At 39.3% G+C, this 21836-nt stretch overlaps 1 protein-coding gene across 1 annotated transcript in view; it reads right to left on the bottom strand.

Annotated features, from left to right (window-relative positions):
- Positions 1-14994, bottom strand: part of FAM135B (family with sequence similarity 135 member B) — a 146369-nt gene extending 131375 nt beyond the window's left edge. The window contains exon 1 of the mRNA XM_075211682.1: positions 14603-14994. The gene's annotated coding sequence lies outside the window, so the exon portion shown is untranslated. The remainder of the gene's footprint in view (positions 1-14602) is intronic.
- Positions 14995-21836: the final 6842 nt, after the last annotated feature.

The following is a 21836-nucleotide window of genomic DNA, read 5'->3' as shown; positions in this document are numbered from 1 at the left end:
CACCCAGAGGGAACAGTACCAGGTGTGGATAGCTGCTAGTACACCCAGAGGGAGCAGTACCAGGTGTGGATAGCTGCTAGTACACCCAGAGGGAACAGTACCAGGTGTGGATAGGATAGGCTATTGTGATGAGGTGGGATCTGAAAGATTAAAGGTTGGGGATGAGTCAGGTAAGGCAGAGTGAAAAGTTCTGAAAGTCTGGAGCAGCACGGGAGAAGTCTTGAACATTTTTGCATATGTCAGGGAATGTCGCTCCTACAATCTATTAATACCAATTGCAAAATTGTGAAAACCTTTCTAATTAGTGCTCAATGCCAGATGAGATAAATGTTTCTATAAAGGCTGCTCCACCAGTCCCCTTGTTTTAGTAGCCAAGGAGAGTTCTCATTGGTGGGCTCTCACAACATATCACACAGATTACTTGATCAGCCTTTTTCATTCACAAAATCAAGGCAGATCGTAAAGAATAAAAATTGATCCTTCCAAGCTTACACTCTGCTCAAACCATTATACTATAATGATCTTTCTTCCCCATATGTCTATTGAGCTATTTTTGCCAGTACTTTGCCTTAATTTTCCCTGCTGTTATTTACATTTTCAGTTTGGATTTGATATGGTCCATTTAAGACGTGTTAGCTGTTATTGTCCATTATGGTGGAATGCAGTAAAATCTTCACAATTTTGATGGCCTGTTAATTGCTACATCACACAAGGGATTCTGTCCCTGCTGAATTATCTGTAAATCCACTGTGTCTGAGAATAATATAAACTTTGAACAGTTGACTCAGCCATTTTTTTTTATCTGTCAGCATAGAATCAAATATCTGTAAGTTGAATCATATACAAAAAAAACCAAAAACCAACTGATTCATTTTATTAAGGAAGGCTGAATAATCAAGATATGTAATTGTTTTATTCTTATACAGTAATTGTTTTATTCTTATACAGTAATTACATTCTGTTCTGTGTTTGTCATATACGGCTATACATGGTGCATAGGGCAGTGATGTTCAGAAACCCATAGCAACAAATCAGATCAGCTTTTAGTTTTCTAGTGTAGTCAGACTGATAGAAGAAGGTCTCTGATTGGTTGATATAGGTTACTGCTCATGTCTTCTACTTGCACTGTTTTTGTGAATAAGCCTCAATGGGTGAGCATGGAAAAATTGTTTGACTTGTACCAGATAACACCTATATTAGGTTATCCCGAGAGAGATGTTATAAATCACTTGTGACAACATTCTGTAGTTGGGACCCACGTGTGACATTGTTCTGTGACCTAACCTACTAATGTGCCTGACTTATGGACCACAGGTGTCAAGGTGGCATTGTTATGAGATCCTAGATGGCAGTGTGCCATTGTCAGTGGTCCTCAGGAGCCAGTGTAGCAGTGTTATGGGACTCTAGGTGCCAGTGTGATTGTTACGAGACCGTAAATGTCAGTGTGCCGTTGTTATGGGACCTCAAGTGTCAACGTGCCATTGTTCTGCAACCCCAGGTGTCAAGGTGTCACTGGTGTGGAAGCCAATGTGTCAGTGTGCCACTAGTCTGCAAACCCAGATGCCAGTGTGGCACTTCCTGGCATTCCCTGCCACTAGTCTGAGACCCATGGTGTCAGCGTGCCAATGTTACGGGACCCCAGGTGTCAGTGTGTCGTTGTTCTTGGACCAATGCAAGAAACAATTAGAATTCACTCTATATCTGACAGGGGACCACAAAAATAAATTCTGAGATGCCACCTGTGGTGCTGACCCACATATTGACAACTGTGTTATATTTTGGTTAGTTTTGAAAGCCAGTTTGTGCCCAAGAGATCGTTTTTGAAATTTTTGAAATCTTTGCATGAATATGAACAGTTTTATGCAGTGTGCACTGATTTGGCATGTGAAAATGTTGGGGTCAGTAGGAATGTAAAATGTATGTTCTGCTGGGAGGATCTGGGTGGATAAGAAGCGTGCAATTAGACACTACATGGTTAAATAAAATTAAAAACTCCTGTTGTAAAATAGATATAGAAAGCTCAGAATTAAGTAGAGATGCTCACTGACCCCCATGAACTGGTTTTGGATCTGGATTAGCTTTGTGTTTTGGTTTTTGGTTTTGGCAATCCCGCCCTCGTGTGTTTTGGTTTTGGATTTTTTAGAAAATATGCTAAAGTCACATAATTTTGTTCTTTTTTTTGTTCCTACATTATTATTAACCTCAATAACACTAATTTCAAGTTATTTGCAGTCAATTTTGACCACCTCACAGGTCACAATATTATTTTCATACACTTTCGGACAAATACTGCAGCGACCTGGCTGGATGGTAAGCGACAGAGCAATGACACAAACACACGGCAGTTCCTACCACATCTAGGACACATGGGCACACAGCAGTGGCAGAAAAGAAAAATGTGGGTCTTAAGAGGGAATTCAAAACTCGCAAGATCCAAGATCCAACAACATCACAATGACGTTTTGCCTCGTTTTCAATTCCGAGGGCGCGCGACAGTACCGAGCCGGCTCGGCTCGGTACTCGGATCCCCTAAGTTCGGGTGTGTTCGGCTCTCGAGGAACCGAGCCTGAGCATCTCTAGTATTAAGTGAAGTCTTGCTGCTGTATAGGGAAACTGTTACTTTCCCAATAACTAAAGCGTTAGCTAACATACTGCGCTGGGATTGATATCACTTTTGCTCTTTAAATAATTATTTATAATAATCATGTAATGAAGTATAGAAAAATATTAATTTTATTAAAGTAACCACAAAAATATCCCATTAGTAAACAATTGCCGTTTGGTGCACCAAATATTAACTATTGACCTTTTCTATTATCCAAATGTAGTAGCGAAAATGAAAAAAATTGTGTTGTGGCTATTTAGATATCAGGATATTGTGATCCTTTCATAAAACGTGCCGGCATGTGTCAAACAAAACCCTGTCTCTTAGTGCAGCAAGCGAAGCCTCATAGATACATCTTAGATTAATCCTGCGTGATCCATATCTCGTATTTCATTTTTTGATGTGCAGTCATTCAGATACTGTCAGTGTGTATGAGAATATAACAATCACTCTGATGTTCGGAACAAACTGCCACCAATTAGCATATAACGTCCAGTTCCTTTTTTCTCCTCCGTCTGGATCTGCTAACAGTCTTCCCCTGGCTCCATAAAATAATCCCAACATAGCCTGAAGGCATCACTGTTTTGTTCAGCCACATTCTTACAATGTATTACAATCCTACTCCTGCTGTACACCGAATGATCATTACTGTCCGTATGCGGTGCAACGATGCATTAAGCGATTCAGTATTATATCCGACGCATTTCACCGCCTATAGGCGATTTCCTCAGAGGACAAAAAAAGTTTTATAGTCATATCCAAATAGGCACTAAACTTTTCAACCCAAGGTTGGGGATACTTAAAACTCAATGGATATGATTACAAAACACCTACAGCTGCATAGCTGTCCAAGGAAAATGGGGTCTAAAGAATCCATTTGACTGTTAATACAGACATTACAAAATAAAAGCAAACAATCTAAGCACACATCGACGATAAATAAATAAAACTAGAAAGGAAAATAGCAATAAATATAAAAATGAAAACATCTAGAGATGATGAAGTAAACAATAATATAGAAACACAAACACAATAAAAAAGTCTGCAAATCATATATGTGGAATACAATTTTACTCATAGTTATCTCGAAAACATAAAAACACATCATATATAGATAAGCCAGAGATAACAATGAGCAATATAACTCTAAAAATTCTATCGGTTGAAAATGTACTAATCACCAGAATATCATACCCGATCTATGGTACAATAGTGGGGATGTAGTCGAAATGTCGACAATGAAAATTTTGACAATCAGAATGTTGACACCATAATGTTGACAGTCACAATGTCAACATTCAGAATGTCAACGTGTTCATTGTGTCGAAAGGTTGTAGAGTCGATAGTCACAATGTCGAGATAATGAGGCAATGCTCCCAGAGGCACTACCACTGGCTATACAGCAAAATAACAAAAGTCAAAACAAATGCATAAAGAAAGTCTCTCATCGGTGCAATTGATCGAAAAAAATCTAGCTGAGGCAACATATTCTCATTCAGCTGCCCTGGCAATAATGACCCAGAGTAGTAAGGGTTACCTTACCATTCTCTAATGATATGCCCAGGCGTGAACCAGCTAGCCAGCTCTCTCATGCACAGACGAACTGGAAGCCTAGATTTGGGCTTTCAGTTCCACTCAACGGTTTTCTTCTTTACTACCAACCTGAGATGGGGATAACAGACAAAGTATTACGACGGAACAAGTATTGCAGTAAAAGCCAGCAAATTTTAGTGCTAGGCGAGGGTTACCGGCATCAAAAGCAATGCTATAGCCACCATGGTGGCAGCACGGTGGCTCAGTGGTTAGCACTTCTGCCTCACAGCGCTGGGGTCATGAGTTCAATTCCCGACCATGGCCTTATCTGTGTGGAGTTTGTATGTTCTCCCCGTGTTTGCGTGGGTTTCCTCCGGGTGCTCCGGTTTCCTCCCACACTTCAAAAAAACATACTAGTAGGTTAATTGGCTGCTATCAAAATTGACCCTAGTCTGTCTCTGTCTGTCTGTGTGTGTATCTTAGGGAATTTAGACTGTAAGCTCCAATGGGGCAGGGACTGATGTGAGTGAGTTCTCTGTACAGCGCTGCGGAATCAGTGGCGCTATATAAATAAATGGTGATGATGATGATGATGATATAGGGCAAAGCGATAAAAAGTCCTATCACCAGTGGAAACACAGGGATTGTTTGCCCTTTGATAAACTGGCGCCTAACTGTGGCAGCTAAAGATTGGGCAGTGGGGAATAGGTCAGGCTGGGAAGAACAAGGTAGTGAGGAGAAGTGTATGATAGGAATGTAGCCAGAGACAGAGAGCAAACAAGAGATAGAAAGATAACAAGACAAACAAAGTCATGTATTGAGCACAATAAAGACAAAGCTAGAGAAAGGGTTAAAGAAAGTAATCGCTACGCCATAGAGGATTAAGCAGGAAGAGATAAATGGAGAGAGATAGTGAGAAAACAGCATTTTACAGGTCCTGGGATGTGTTAGGACACCCTCCCTGAAGCGCTTCGTACATGTGCATATCTAGGCCCATTTCTGCCAATGTAATAAAAACATTAAAATGACTGCGGGGTGAAACGCCTGCATTGCTAATATCACGGTGGTAATAATGTTTGATTCACAAATAAATCATTGAATGTCCCTTTAATTAGATCTTAAGGAGAAATTTTAGAACACTTTTATGAAGTGCATTCTCAGTTTGTTCCATCTCTCTGTCTTATCTATTTATTTTTCATTCTCTCTCTTTTGCAATCTCTCACTCCCCCACTCCCATCTCCCCCTTTCTGTATATAGCAGCACAGTGGTTAGTATTGCTGCCTCAAAGTACTGGGGTCATGGATTTGAAGCCCGTAATGGCCCGCTTTGTGCGGAGCTTGTATGTTCTCATTGTGTTTGCGTGGGCTTACTTTGGGTGCTCCCGCACAGTCCAAAAATATTTTGGTTAGAAATGGATCCTAGTGCGGGTGTCTACTCCTAATAGGACTTTGTCCTACATTGTTGCAAAGTGCTATATAAATAATTACATATAGAGTGAGAGGGAGTATGACATCATGTCGCAGATACATGAAAACAAACATTTGGGGCACATATATCATTAGACGTAGAGCCCTATTACTAACGAAAATGGGTGTTGGCGATTGGTCTCTGTATTGCATCGCCCAATGCGTGAGAAGATGTGGTGATAAGCCTCCAAGCTGTATGATTCCCTAAGCTATTTTTTTTTTTTATATATAAGCTGCGTTAATTGATTTTTCAGTGCTGCAAAATGTGGGAGTAAAATATTACACTTTTCGCTGAGATGGGGCTCTCAATAATACATATCTCACATGGTTTGGTTCAATAATTCTATATGGACAATTAATGGACAGGTTGTAAAGGCTCATGTGTCAAACTGATTATTGGGGACGGTGAAAAACATTCACATCAAGAAAATAGATCACCCAGCACAATGTAGTGGAAACAGTTCTTGTAGGACAACGTGCAGAAGGGAGTGATGTACAAGATTGTATTCAGCTACCGCTATGAGAAGGAGCATTGAAGTATGAGAGAGACATGACTTGATTTATAGCCGAAAAACGTAAACATGATGCATTTTATATAATGAAGAGTGGCTTAGCTTACCATGACAGGAAGCCTCATGGGATAATCCGTGTGTGAGGCTGAAAGCTGTATCTAGTATAATATTATTTATAGAGCCTCCTACACAATTGTGCTACAATGTACCAGGACTTAACCCTGAAAACATGTCACATTATGGTGGACAGGCCCATTTGTCATCCTAGATATAAACTTGTATAAAATGTGCTCATTTATTTGCCTTGTTTTGCTATTTTTTGTTTGGAGAGCAAGACCCAGCAACTTAACCTATTTTTGTTTACAACGCGTTTCGTTTCCTTGTCTGCTGTAATGCGTGGCCTATATAATGTCTTGCCCGTGTAGAAAACAATTTTAAGTGGCGAACCAGCTTTTTATCATGAAGATAGAGCCATGAATGGTCAGACTACGTCCTCTTACTAACAAATGGCCAAGGCGCAGCAGAAAACACCTCTTTGGTGCCGCTATGCATCATAATTTGAATAGGGACTCCATAGATTTCCACCAGCCTATGAGGAGCTGAAGTTTGCGGCGTGGAGCCTAAATTTGTGGAGTAATGCAAAAACGAGGAAAGTAACACACCTGTTACTCAGAGCAAAATCTTTTAACATTTATAAAGGCAAAATCGGGACAAAAAAAGCCTTCCTCAAACTGTCCAAACTCCACCTCATATGAACTCAAACTCACCTACTTTCCACCCGGTCATGTAAAGTTTTGGCAAAGCGCCACCAACCTCAATGCAAGCACCACCCCTTTTAAGATCTGCATATAGGGACTTCCTCCCAAAATCGGGACAGTTTGCACTTATGGTCATATGATATAATTAGAGGTACTTTAAGAATCAAGTTTGTCTTCAATGCAGACCTGTTTATGTTTTTTGTCCTTGAATATAACAAAAGATAAACTCAGGTCTGTGCAATGGAAACAAGAGTGTGCCTTATTCATTAAGGAAACATAAATGCTGATATTTGCTATATTTTGCATTAAATTACACTGCGCATGCCCAGAAACAAACTATACGCCGTAGAACGCAATTATAGGCAATTCATCTTCGAGCGCAAAGGACACTTCTGAACGTGGAGGGGACTGGGTGCATGCACGTAGTCAACGTACAGTAAGGGTGTGCCAAGCTCGAGCGCACACAGCAGCGTCCGATTCAAGGTATGTGTTTTAACAAAATGCAAAGTCAATGAGCAGAAGAGTATTCTAAATCAAATCAATATTTGGTGTGACCGCCCTTTCCCTTCTAAACAGCATCAATGTATCAATTCTTCTAGGTACACTTGCACACAGATTTTGAAGAACTCGGCAGGGAGGTTGTTCCAAACATCTTGGAGAACTAACGACAGATCTTCTGTGCATGTAGGTTGCTCAAATCCTTCTCTCTTCATGTAATACCAGACAGACTGTTACGGTTCAGATGTCTTAGTCAGTATTTACACAGGCTTACATAGGGCGCGGAGTCTAACGGCCTTCCGGTCTTCACCAAGAACCACCGCAAGGTAGGATGGATTTTGCTGCCAAAGAACCGCAGATCGCGGCCCCCAGGTTAGCCTACTGATGTAAGGGAGAAGGCTCTAAGTGGTGGATAGTCAAACAGGCAATATGACAAGGTGATGCAAATACAGGCAATAACCGTGAATTCCAGGGTCCGGGGATCTGAAGCGGAAACCGGCTAGATGCTCGGTATCAGTTGTATGCCTTAGGAGATGAATTCAGAGAAGTAGAAACACAGCCGGGTCGGTACACAGGAGGTCATCAGATATACTGTGCCAGAGGGAAATCCAAAGGGTAGTCAAGAACACAGCCGGGTCGGTACACAGGAGGTCATCAGATATACTGTGCCAGAGGAAAATCCAGAGAGTAGTCAAGAACACAGCCGAGTCGGTACACGGGATGGTCAGTCCAATTTGCGGTGCCAGGGATAAAGCCAAAGAGTAGTCAGGTCACAGCCAGGTTTGGTACACAGGAGTCTGAGGAAATATAGGAGTACACAGGGAGCAGGATCACAGGAGTCAGGTACACAGGAAAAGGTAGCCAGGAACAGGAAACACATTGCTCTGACACAGATAGCGTGTCAGAGCAGAGTAGATATAGAGTTTTGAATTCCCCGCCCAGGAGTCACATGACCTGACGCTGGGAGAACCCGGAAGTGCGGGGGCGCGATCAGAGGAAAGCGCTGAACCGCCGGAGAGGACACAGCTGCCAGACATCGCCGACAGCGCAGCGGAGCGGGGGAACAGGTAAGTTCATGACACAGACTCGATGATGCTGAGATCAATGCTCTGTGGGAGCCATATCATCTCTTCCAGGACTTCTTGTTCTTCTTTACAATGAAGATAATTCTTAATCCTGGACAATCCCCAACTCCATTTGCTGAAATGCAGGCCCAAAGTTGCAAGGAACCTCCACCATGCTTTAGTGTTGCCTAAAGACACTTATTATTATATAATTAAAGTGTGTGCTCCTCTTCCTCTGCACTTTCTTCTCTGCCCTGTCTAGCTCCTGGGTGTGGGCATAATCATAATGCTTCGAAAGTTCGATCGAAAGTTTGAAACCGCTTTGAAATCCAATCATATTTCATTAGTTTCATGCCGCAAAGCTGTTCATGGTAAAATCATCCATAGACTCTGATTCAAATTTGTGGTGTACAATTTGCAGCTCGCGTTCGTAGTTTACATTCACAAATCCAATATGGGGTTCGCTGTTAGTGATCGAGGTTCACGTTAATATTAGAGTTTTTGTACACACTATTTTAATCATCTTATTTATCAATAAAAAGTATTTTAACATTTTTTTTTTTTAATCGAACCTCTAACACAATTGTGTTTACAGTTCACCATTCAAAGTTTGTCATACACATACAAGTTTCAAAGCCATTAAATTGGCTTGATTGCATGCAAAATGACTCAAACATGGTCGAATTAAGCTTGATTTTTTTTCAATCGATCTAAAATTCAAGGAATTCCGGCAAACTACCTCATTTTACAACCAATTTGTTGAACCAGTTTGAGAATTGATATGCAGCTGATTTGAGACCCTCTAATATTACTAAAGACGTAATAGGCTAAGTACAGAACCAATTCTGAACCTCAGTTTCCATTGCCTCCTTGAAGCGTTACGTGTGAACCTGCAAAAAAAAAGTTGTTACTTTTACTGCCAGCTGCATTTCTGTAGCTTTGGAAATTAACCTTAATGTACATAAACCTTTTGAAATCACAGCATATAAGTTGAGGGTATATCTTGATTTAATTTCATCACCATTTACTATAATATTTATAATACAAAGATGACAACTTATCTGCTATTATCCATCCTCAATATATTATACAGTATATTGTCTGCTTTATATCTGCCTAATCAAGCTAATAATACACAACACACTGTATGTTTAGCCTAATACATTAATTAATCTAAATTAGCCTTATTTTTGTTCTGAAAATAACTAGCATGAATATATCTGTGGTTTTCTGGTAAGCCAATAACGATGTGTAGCTGATGTGCATTCAAAAACTGTACCTGTATAATGACATGATCTACACATATCTGATACCACAATACAATTTAATGTAACTGTCAAAAAACATGATCATAATACAATTCTATTACACTCTATAAAGACATAGGACACTACAGCCCCAACATGACCTGACCACTGGACATAATCATAAGACAATTCTATTACCCTCTATACAGACATAGGACACTACACCCCCAACATGACCTGACCACTGGACATGATCATAAGACAATTCTATTACACTCTATACAGACATAGGACACTAGACCCCCAACATGACCTGACCCCTGGACATGATCATAATACAATTCTATTACCCTCTATAAAGACATAGAACACTATACCCCCAACATGACCTGACCCCTGGACATAATCATAATACAATTCTATTACCCTCTATACAGACATAGGACACTACACCCCCAACATGACCTGACCACTGGACATGATCATACGACAATTCTATTACACTCTATACAGACATAGGACACTACACCTCCAACATGACCTGACCACTGGACATGATCATAAGACAATTATATTACACTCTATACAGACATAGGACACTACACCCCCAACATGACCTGACCCCTGGACATGATCATAATACAATTCTATTACCCTCTATACAGACATAGGACACTATACCCCCACCATTACCTGACTACTGGACATGATCATAAGACAATTCTATTACACTCTATACAGACATAGAACACTACACCCCCACCATGACCTGACCACTGGACATGGTGATAATACAATTCTATTACACTCTATACAGCCATAGGACACTATACCCCCAACATGACCTGACCACTGGACATGATCATAATATAATTCTATTACACTGTATACAGACATAGGACACTACACCCCCACCATGACCTGACCACTGGACATGATCATAATTAAATTCTATTACCCTATATACAGACATAGGACACTACACCCCCACCATGACCTGACCACTGGACATGATCATAATACAATTCTATTACCCTCTATACAGACATAGGACAATACACCCCCACCATGACCAGACCACTGGACATGATCATAATACAATTCTATTACCCTCTATACAGACATAGGACACTACACCCCCACCATGACCTGACCACTGGACATGATCATAATACAATTCTATTACCCTCTATACAGACATAGGACACTACACCCCCAACATGACCTGACCACTGGACATGATCATAATTAAATTCTATTACATTGCATACAGACATAGGACACTACACCCCCAACATGACCTGACCACTGGACATGATCATAATACAATTCTATTACACTCTATACAGACATAGGACACTACACCCACAACATGGCCTGACCACTGGACATGATCATAATACAATTCTATTACCCTCTATACAGACATAGGACACTACACCCCCACCATGACCTGACCACTGGACATGATCATAATTAAATTCTATTACATTGCATACAGACATAGGACACTACACCCACATCATGACCTGACCACGGGATATGATCATTATACAATTCTATTACACTCTATACAGATATAGGACACTACACCCGCAACATGACCTGACCACTGGATATGATCATTATACAATTCTATTACACTCTATACAGACATAGGACACTACACCCCCAACATGACCTGACCACTGGACATGATCATAAGACAATTCTATTACCCTCTATACAGACACAGGACACTACACCTCCAACATGACCTGACCACTGGACATGATCATAAGACAATTCTATTACCCTCTATACAGACATAGGACACTACACCCCCAACATGACCTGACCACTGGACATGATCATAATACAATTCTATTACACTCTATACCGACATAGGACACTAAACCCCCAATATGACCTGACCACTGGCCATGATCATAATACAATTCTATTACCCTCTATACAGACATAGGACACTACACCCCTAACATGACCTGACCACTGGACATGGTGATAATACAATTCTATTACACTCTATACAGACATAGGACACTATACCCCCAACATGACCTGACCACTGGACATGATCATAATATAATTCTATTACACTGTATACAGACATAGGACACTACACCCCCACCATGACCTAACCACTAGATATGATCATAATTAAATTCTATTACATTGCATACAGACACAGGACACTACACCCCCATCATGACCTGACCACTGGATATGATCATTATACAATTCTATTACACTCTATACAGACATAGGACACTACACCCCCAACATGACCTGACCACTGGACATGATCATAATACAATTCTATTACACTCTATACCGACATAGGACACTAAACCCCCAATATGACCTGACCACTGGCCAAGATCATAATACAATTCTATTACACTCTATACAGACATAGGACACTACACCCCCAACATGACCTGACCACTGGACATGATCATAATACAATTCTATTACACTCTATACAGACATAGGACACTACACCCCCATCGTGACCTGACCACTGGACATGATCATAATACAATTTTATTACACTGTATACAGACATAGGACACTACACCCCCAACATGACCTGACCACTGGGCATGATCATAACACAATTATATTACCCTTTATACAGACTTAGGACACAGCACTTCTCATAATTACAGGACCAGATGATATTATTGCTTTCCAAATACTTATTTTTAAACAATGTTTTCTTATGCAATCACCAAACACCTACATGCGTGTGCTGCAGTCAAATGATGTTGACCAATCAAATTGCAATTGCGTTTGGTCAGGAAGGTCTGAGAATTGGGTCAATGATCACTCTGGTATATACATAGATAGAAAAAATCTGTACTTGAAATGTTGCTGAATCTGAAAGGAATGACTACCAGTAGTGCCACTGGGCACGTGTAGGTAATGACCGACCACGTTCACACTTGTGTGGCCTGCTTAGTACAGTGAACAGTATAAGACCAGTTACTGAGAACTGCACCAGGCATACAGAGATACAGTAGCACTGTGCAATTGGTAAATAAAGACATCCAGGTACACTGTCAGGGACCAACATTTTTCTATCTATCTATCTATCTATCTATCTATCTATCTATCTATCTATCTATCTATCTATCTATCTATCTATCTATCTACCTATCTATCTATCTATCTATCTATCTATCTATCTATCTATCTATTTATCTATCTATCTATCTATCTATCTATTTATCTATCTATCTATCTATCTATCTATCTATCTATCTATCTATCTATCTATCTATCTATCTATCTATTTATCTATCTATCTATCTATCTATCTATCTATCTATCTATCTATCAATATATCTATCTATCTCATATCTATCAATCTATCAATCTCATATCTATCAATCTATCAATCTATCTCATATCTATCAATCTATCAATCTCATATCTATTAATCTATCTATCTATCTATCTATCTATCTATCTATCTATCTGATATCTATCTATCTATCTATCTATCTAGCTATCAATCTATCTCATATCTATCAATCTATCAATCTCATATCTATCTATCTATCGATCTATCTATCTCATACTTATTCACATATATATCCACAGACAAGACACAGTTTTTCTGTGGTTTTTCACCAATAATGCATCACACAGTTCCCCAAGTCCATTATTTTATAGGAGTTAGACAAATGCCCACATTTGTTATTTTCATATGAATCATGAGACTGGTGAACTGACTCATCTGACTGCAGCTTTCCAACTACCAAATGCATTCATTACACAATGAATCCGTCTGGGCCAGACTAAATATATATATATATATTCGCCTGTGATTATTGAGACTGTAGCACAGTACTAAAACCCAACTGACAACAACATCTACCGTATGCAGATCAGCTCAGATTAGCTAAACGCTACATTTATAAATGATGGCTAAGTTTAATTCTATTAAGCAATTGATTACAGAGCTGAGGATTAAATAGACTTAAAGTTAATATGAATTTTAACCTGTAAAGGGAATGACATAATACAACTTCAGACTGCATAACATTTTTATCTTCCTAGTACAGGTAAAATCCCTGCGTCATTCTCTGCCCATTGTACATGTGTTTTCAACTGGTCCTGATCCCAGCATAGGCAACGTACCTTGTACAAAATGTTCAGTAGTGAAATGACTACAAAGAAATTCAATAGTGTCCATTATGTAAATCAGAAATGAAACACAGGAGGGGGTCATTTGTTACATTATTGAATCCCGTGGGTACGTGATTTGTTTTAGACTCATTTAATAAACTATGCAACAATAAATCTGGAGAGGCTTTTATATATATATATATATATATATATATATATATATATATATATATATATATATATATATATATTAAATACATGTAAAGCTGGATAAATTACTTATCAATAAGTGTGTAAATATATATGTATCTATTTTTCCACTTATTGATAATTTATTTTACTAGCAGTACCTATATTTAACAGACATAACATATAGCAACATTTATCATAATAAAACATATCTCCAATATCATCCACATATTAATTAGAACATCATCGAACTACACACTTCAGCAAAAGAGAAAATTCAGCAAAGCAGCGAATAAGACAAGTCTGTGGAACAATTGTAACTTGGACGATTAATGTTACTAATAGTTAAGCAAGAGGTGTTATAATGCTTAAAAGGTCACCGTAGACAGTTAGCATCCCAACATAATAAAAAAAGAAAGAAAGCTATGGAAATGAAGGCAACAATTATTTCAGTGGACAAAACTCAATAAAAATGACACATTGCTGATATATGCAATGGGAAGAGAAGATCAGCTCACAGTGACTGGGATTATCCATGCAGTTGGTGCTCATGACAGGGATGCTGGGGGTTGAGGTTAGTTTGCAGGTCTTACCTGGCTCTAGCAAGCTGGTACTGCTGCAGTAAGTCCCAGGACTCAGGACCCCAGCTGGTTCATATAACTGCAGCCTGGGACGGTTGGACAGAGGGCTGCTCCTGTATTAGTGATGCTGTGTTGTTGCTCTGGGGAGAGGGAGAGAGATGAAGGAGGAAGGATGATGCTTTTTCCTCTGTTGCTATGGTTATTGAACTCGGATCTCTGTGCAACAGCTGCTTGATCGGACCTAACAATGTAGAGCTGGCTAAGACATCTGCTCTGTGTAGAGGACCACCAGCCTGTGCTGTCCAGTGCCCTGGCAAACAGCTACAAAGGATGTCCTATGGAGAAATGCATGCTACAGGGCTGGACTGCACATTGGATGCACTACAGAAGCTGCAAGAGAGATGTTTCATCACAGTCCACTATTAACTCTCCAATGTCCAGAGCATACAGTTAAAAAAAAACACACCCTGCATTGCACCCAGTGGTTGGTGTGTGGCTGTAGGTCAGTTTGCGGTAGAATCCAGCTTTGTGTTTGCTCTCTGAGCCTTTCAGTGTCATTAATGCAAGCTGCTGACGTCATTTGGGCTGATTATTGGCCAACGTGCTGAGCATTTCTCCCCAAGCACTGGAGACAAATGTGCTGGAAAGGACCAGATGAGATAATAATCTTTTGTTTTCTGTGTCTGTTTGATTAGTCGCAGGAATAATAGCAAACAGGGAGCCCGCGAGACATTGTATACAGCCCGGAGAAGGAGTTCTTTCGAAATTAAATATTTCCACAATCATTGCAATTAGAGATTATAAAATTAAAACATTAACTGTTTCATTGCCAGGGCAATCTGTAATATTGCATTGGGCTCCTAGGATTCATTTAACATCTAATTTTTGAGTCTTTCCCTTAAAGGACCTATACACAGAAATATAAGGCTCCAAAAACATATTGGTAGGTTAATTGGCTGCTATCAAATTGACCCTAGTCTCTCTCTGTCTGTGTGTGTTAGGGAATTTAGACTGTAAGCTCAAATGGGGCAGGGACTGATGTGAGTGAGTTCTCTGTACAGCGCTGCGGAACTAGTAGCGCTATATAAATAGCTGATGATGATGATGATGATTATATAGAAATGCAATAATAATATTCACAAATATATAAGTAAAAGTTTTAAAAGCTAGTCAAAACAAAGGGATAACTATGTTATCGAAGAAAAACATTTATCTCCTATGGGCAGTTCAAAATACTATACCTATAAACCATTTATATCCAAATACAAATAAAATACACATTTACAATTATTTTTTTTTTTTTTAAAAAAAACCCACTTTAAATTAGGATTTGTGAGCCAGGGTTGACAGAATTTAAGAATGACATCGGTATAAGACAATACCTTTTCTTACCTACCCTGTAATGAAAACCTTAAATTAGCAAGAAATAAATGCTATTAAACTAAATAATAATCACCTGGCAAATGATTATTTTTTTTTTACCTTTGAAATTCACAATATATTTAAATTCCTTTGATCCAACTGTATAGAAAGATTTAATAAGACATTATCATGAAGCCGTAGTTCTCCATTTGGGCTGATAGAGACATGTTAAAATATTATTATATTTAAGCTTATTCAAAACAACCCTGATCATTGTTACAAATAAATGGGCTCAATAAATTAACTTCAGCTCTTTTTAACATTGTATGATAGCAATACCTTGATCTATTGGTTTACAGTGGCAAAAGTCTGATTTGTACTGGTGGCAAAAAGACATTGCTTGCATTAGTATGTGTGTCATGAACAAATGGTCTCATAGAGACAGTCATTTAAGGTGTAAGCAGTTTTGGAATTCTTGGCTGCACAGTTCGTGTGCAACACCATTGACATCTACCTGGTGCATCTTACAGAACTACAATTAGCCACACGATTTGACACCCTACTTCTTGAATATTCTTGCTGTCCAGAGTATGGACTGCAACCAGGGGGTAAATGTATCAAGCTGAGAGTTTTCTGGTGAGTTTGCAAAGTGGAGATGTTGCCTATAGCAACCAATCAGATTCTAACTATCATTTTATAGAATGTACTAAATAAATGATAGCTAGAATCTGATTGGTTTTTCAAACCCACCAGAAAACTCTCAGCTTGATACAATTATCCCCAGATCTCTTTAGAGTCACTGGGGCTTGTTAGAAAGACCGGAAGATGCCCCCACACACAGGACAATAGCGGCCGCCTGAGGTCATCTTTTAACCGTATATCTCACCATGATCTGATCAATTTTAATCAGGGATGTTTTAAGCCCACGCATACTGAAGTAACTCAATTTTTCCAAATTTACTGCAGATACCGCAGAGGCTGTAGTCAGTATAGACAGCTAGAGTGTAATATTCTGCAGTAAGTACATTAGCATAATTGTAAATGCTGTACATTGGCTCTCCAGTTTGCTTATTTTAAATATTCTTGAACTTACCTTTCTGTTCTATATAGTTTAAAGGACACTATAATTAATGGTACAAAAAATAATTGTAATTGTTGTCTGCTGGGGAGGGCTGGCAAATTTTGGCAGGGTGAGGGGGGGGGGGTGAGACTCGACTCAGCAGCCTATTAGGAACATTTTAAGGGACAAAAATGCAGGTCACCCAGCCCAAGGTAGCCCACTATAGGACCGGTCTGGGGCACAGCCCATCCTGCCCCTGTTTGTCTGTTTTTGTGTTTGAAATCACAGTATGTAAAGACCCTCTGTATCTCTCTAAGAGCATCGCACAGCAGTCAGGTCTCATCTGGAACACACTGTAGAAGTCTGTGCCAGAACACTCAATCCCTCCAGTCCTATTTAGAGCTAAAAAGAATGAACTACGGGGGTCAGTGCATAAAATGGGGGGTGGGCATTTTTTTCTTTTTCTTTTCTCTTTAACATAAATGGATGATGCCTTTTAAATGACTGATATTGGGAAATAAATAATTGTGTTTAACAAATAAAAGCATGTGTTGTTCTTACCCCAGGCCAGCCACGTTTTACCACAGGAAACTTAGAACATTTAATTACCTAGAATTCAGACAATTGATCTTGATCAGTGTAATTAGTATGAACAGATACTTAGAGCAGTTTTACTGTATTTGGTACCCCAGGGAATGTAAAGGATGCTAAGTGTAGATCATCATCATGTAGGTGCGTTAGTATAAATATTTTTGTCTCCCTGTCCTCTTGTTGTTGTCTCTGTGGCTGACCTGCTGCTGCCATTGTCCCTCTGTACCTGTTTGCAGTGAGGTGAGTGTACCCTACTGTTTGATTTATATAAGAGCCGGACTAGACGCGTCTCATGAAGTTCTAGTGCAAAGGTGGGATCTGGTTATTTGAGACACTCAGGGGTATATTTGCTAAACTGCGGGTTTGAAAAAGTGGAGATGTTGCCTATAGCAACCAATCAGATTCTAGCTGTCATTTTGTTGAGTGCACTAAATAAATGACAGCTAGAATCTGATTGGTTGTTATAGGCAACATCTCCACTTTTTCAAACCCGCAGTTTAGTAAATCTAGCCCTCGGCCCTTGAGCTCAGTGTCTAAGCAATTGCTTACCTTACTGCCTGAGGTATAATTACTATCCTGTCTGACCATTAATGACCTGTCTAGCCTAATGACTTATCTATCAGTGTTGTCATTGCTGATAATGATGAGGGTGATGATGATGATGTACATTTTTAATTGCTCTGGGACTGAAGCCGCACCCGTTGACAGTTGTGATATGCAAACTGTAAGTTCTTTGTCCGCATCATTTAATATGTGTAATAATTCCGTGGTAAAATTCTAAATCATCATAATCTATTTATAAAGCGCCAGCAATTCCGCAGCGCTGTACAGAGAATATTTGACACTCACATCAGTCCCTGCCCCATTGGATCTTACACTCTAAATTCCTCAATGCACACAAACAGACTAAGGATAGCAGCCAATTAACTTAATAATTAGTGTGTGAGAGGAAAGAGGCAGAGGTGCTAACCACTAAGCCACAGTGCTGCCCAGTGCATAATATATAAATCAGCCATAGCTCTTGCAGTATTAGCCACAAGGTAAAAATACAGCAGGACACATCCTAGAGCACTCTCTCTAAACGTACGCTTAGCAAAAATGATAGCTGTAGAAATGGTAACTTTCAAATGTATTGAATCTGCATCATTTTTGGAAATAATGGGTTGAGCAAAACTGAAACGGTAAATACCTAGTCGGTAATATTTTTATACCTTAACACTTACTAGCCTCTTAATTGTAACTACTAAGCACTTTTCATTCACTTGCTGTGTTGTGCTGCCTGGTGTTCCCACAGAGATTATCAATGGCTGATAGTAAGTGGGAGTGAAGCAAAGCAAATCATGATTTTCAAGCAATATTAGAGAAAGACTAATTTTGAGCCAATATGTGACCGAATCATGACGGAATCAGGTCTTTATACAACCTTATTAATTACTAGCAAAATAAAATAAAATAAAAGAAAACATGCAGAAATCTTAGTCGCAAAACTACAGTTACAAAATATACCACCAAAGATTATACGATGTCTTTAGTCAGCAGGTCATAATGCTAAAGATACTGTTTAATGAAGGTAACCCATAACCTGGAGTAGGCTGCCATCCTTCCACATCTCCCTGTCATTCGTGGAAGCTTTCTCTTGGTGTGCATCAATTCTTAGCTATAGATGGTAAAGTACCAGGAGGGCACGCCCTGCATCTCAGAAAGGCCAATCCACAGAGCAGAGGAAATATGTTAGACACAGCAGCCAATCAGCAAATAGCTGTTATATGCCTAGTGCAAGTTATAGAATGAAAGTAGGTGTGTGATTGGTTCCTGTGGGTTAGAGCAAACGTTGCATCTCAATACAATAATCATCGTCATCATCATCATTTATTTATATAGCGCCACTAATTCCGCAGCGCTGTACAGAGAACTCACTCACATCAGTAAGTACAATCTCAGAAAATGACCTGTAGAGAATTATTCCACTAGTTAAAAACTGACACAAATGGAATTCAGTTTCAGTTATCAATTTTCTTTACATTTTAAGTGTTAAGACAAATTGATCACAGACACCTTGTAAACGTTATTCGGCTGATGTATTTTGAACAAATTATATAACTAAGATTTTGATTTCTAGGAAGTAATTGAGATGACTTTATTTATTGCTGCTTAATTGTAACAGTTAGCCCCACCCTCTACACGGACCTCCTTAACATCCTGTAATTAACAATTTGAAAGGGGGGTCTTTAAAATTTGTATTCAGCAGGGTTAGATTGGACAAAATATTCACAGTGCCTCTGTTGTATAGAATCTCTTCAATGTCATTGCTAATCACATGCACTGTAGCTGTCACAGGGCATCCTAACTGGGTTATAAATACAAAGTGTGGATGATCACTGTAAAGTAGATATATTGAAGAGTGAATACAGATAACCCAAACACACACACACACACACACACACACACACACACACACAGACAGACACACACACACACTCACACACAGTCACACACAGACACACAGACACACCCAAAGACACACACACACACACACACACACACACACACACACTCTCTCTCTCTTTCCTGGACTGAATTTATAATATATGTATACATCCGTTAACAACAGTGCAACACATTTGTTATATATACAGGTATGTCTAGTTTATTTAGCAATACTAGTTTTAACGCATCATAAAGTATGAAGTATTAGTAGCAAGCATTGCAGCAACAGGCAATTACATTAGTCATTATGTATGAGCTTTATCTTCATATGATGATGCTAATAATTAATATAGTACAAGGCAGTACACTTATCATGCTATACAAGAGAAGTTGTAGTGAGACAAAAATGTATTATTATAAAGCACTCTCTAGTATAAAAATAAGACTTGCTGGTTACCAACATTAACAAGAGGGTACTCACTCAGCCTCAGCCTCAGCTTACCACATTAATAGCTAATTTCATCTGTACAGAAACATTTGGGGCTAAGATGCACTATTACTTATTACATATAATATAGCTCTGCTAAAACATGTAGCATTGCATGATAATAATAAGTCAAACAGTGATAACTCATCTTATTACTATGCGTGCGTGCCTTACCTCTGTCCAGACTCCTCCTCTGGACATCCCTGGTGGACAGTCAACCAAAATGGGAGGCAAATAGGGAGAAAGGGTGAAAATGTGCCCGTTTTTTTCCATATTGGCCTTACCCCTTGTCACGTACAGCACTCACCTGAGTGTGCATGATGCGGATGTGACACAGGGTTAACCAAAACACAACCAAGATTTACATTTACTCTATAGTTTTAAAACCCAGCTACAGGACCCCCCAGCCCCCTTTCCTGTGAGGTCAGAACCCACAGGATGGTAGAATGCAAATTAGGGTTTTATGACTCTGCTGTTGGAATACCTTTAGGTCAAGTTTTCTTTACACCGTCCTAACTTTTCAACAGTATGGTTTACAAACATGATTTTACCTCCACACAACAGGTCATAAGTTTCCCTTCATCTGCATACCACACATGCCTCTGGTAGGTATGATATTGGAGAAAATTAGATGATATTTTCCTGTGACCATATTCAGCTTGAATCTGTCATTAACATACAACCCAGTCTCTGCAGTCGGCATGTCTGGGCTTCCCAAACATGTGTTAGATTTCATTGTCTTGCAAGAGATATCCTCAAAGGCTTTCACATTTGCGTCCTGCCATAAATGGTATAAGGTGCTACCCTTATCTACCAGCCCCCTCTGGGTAGTTTAACATACACAAAACCCATTGATCTAACAGCTTCTAAGAGAACCATGTCACACTATTTCTAGAAAGTAATTCACAAACATATATTTGCAGATTTACGCCTAAAAATTAGCTTGCACACGACACCCCTTCTTATGAAATTATCAAATAATGTAAACTACATAATCTTACATGCGCTCTGGCGATACCCCAGGTCCAGAGATCCTTTATAATGCTCAATCAGCCCTTTTTCAAACTAACAGACGGGTTTTCAAAGCTCCCTTTCACAAACTTTCTATTCAAATGACTGTTAGATCAAGGACGAGGGGCATCCATCACACCACTGCCTGTTTAAATCAGATAAGCAGTATTAGGAGACCTATATTATTTTAATTGAATTTATTTCCTTTATATTAGGACAGGGTGGTCAGAGACCTGGGGCACTATTTTGGGTGACCTGGGCTTATCGTGGCCAGCCATGTATTGGCATGTTTTCTGTTGTTGGCTGGC

The sequence above is a fragment of the Mixophyes fleayi genome, chromosome 5 (genome assembly GCF_038048845.1).
Source record: "Mixophyes fleayi isolate aMixFle1 chromosome 5, aMixFle1.hap1, whole genome shotgun sequence".
In the NCBI taxonomy this organism is placed as follows: domain Eukaryota; kingdom Metazoa; phylum Chordata; class Amphibia; order Anura; family Limnodynastidae; genus Mixophyes; species Mixophyes fleayi.
This window is presented reverse-complemented; position numbering and strand designations above follow the sequence as displayed.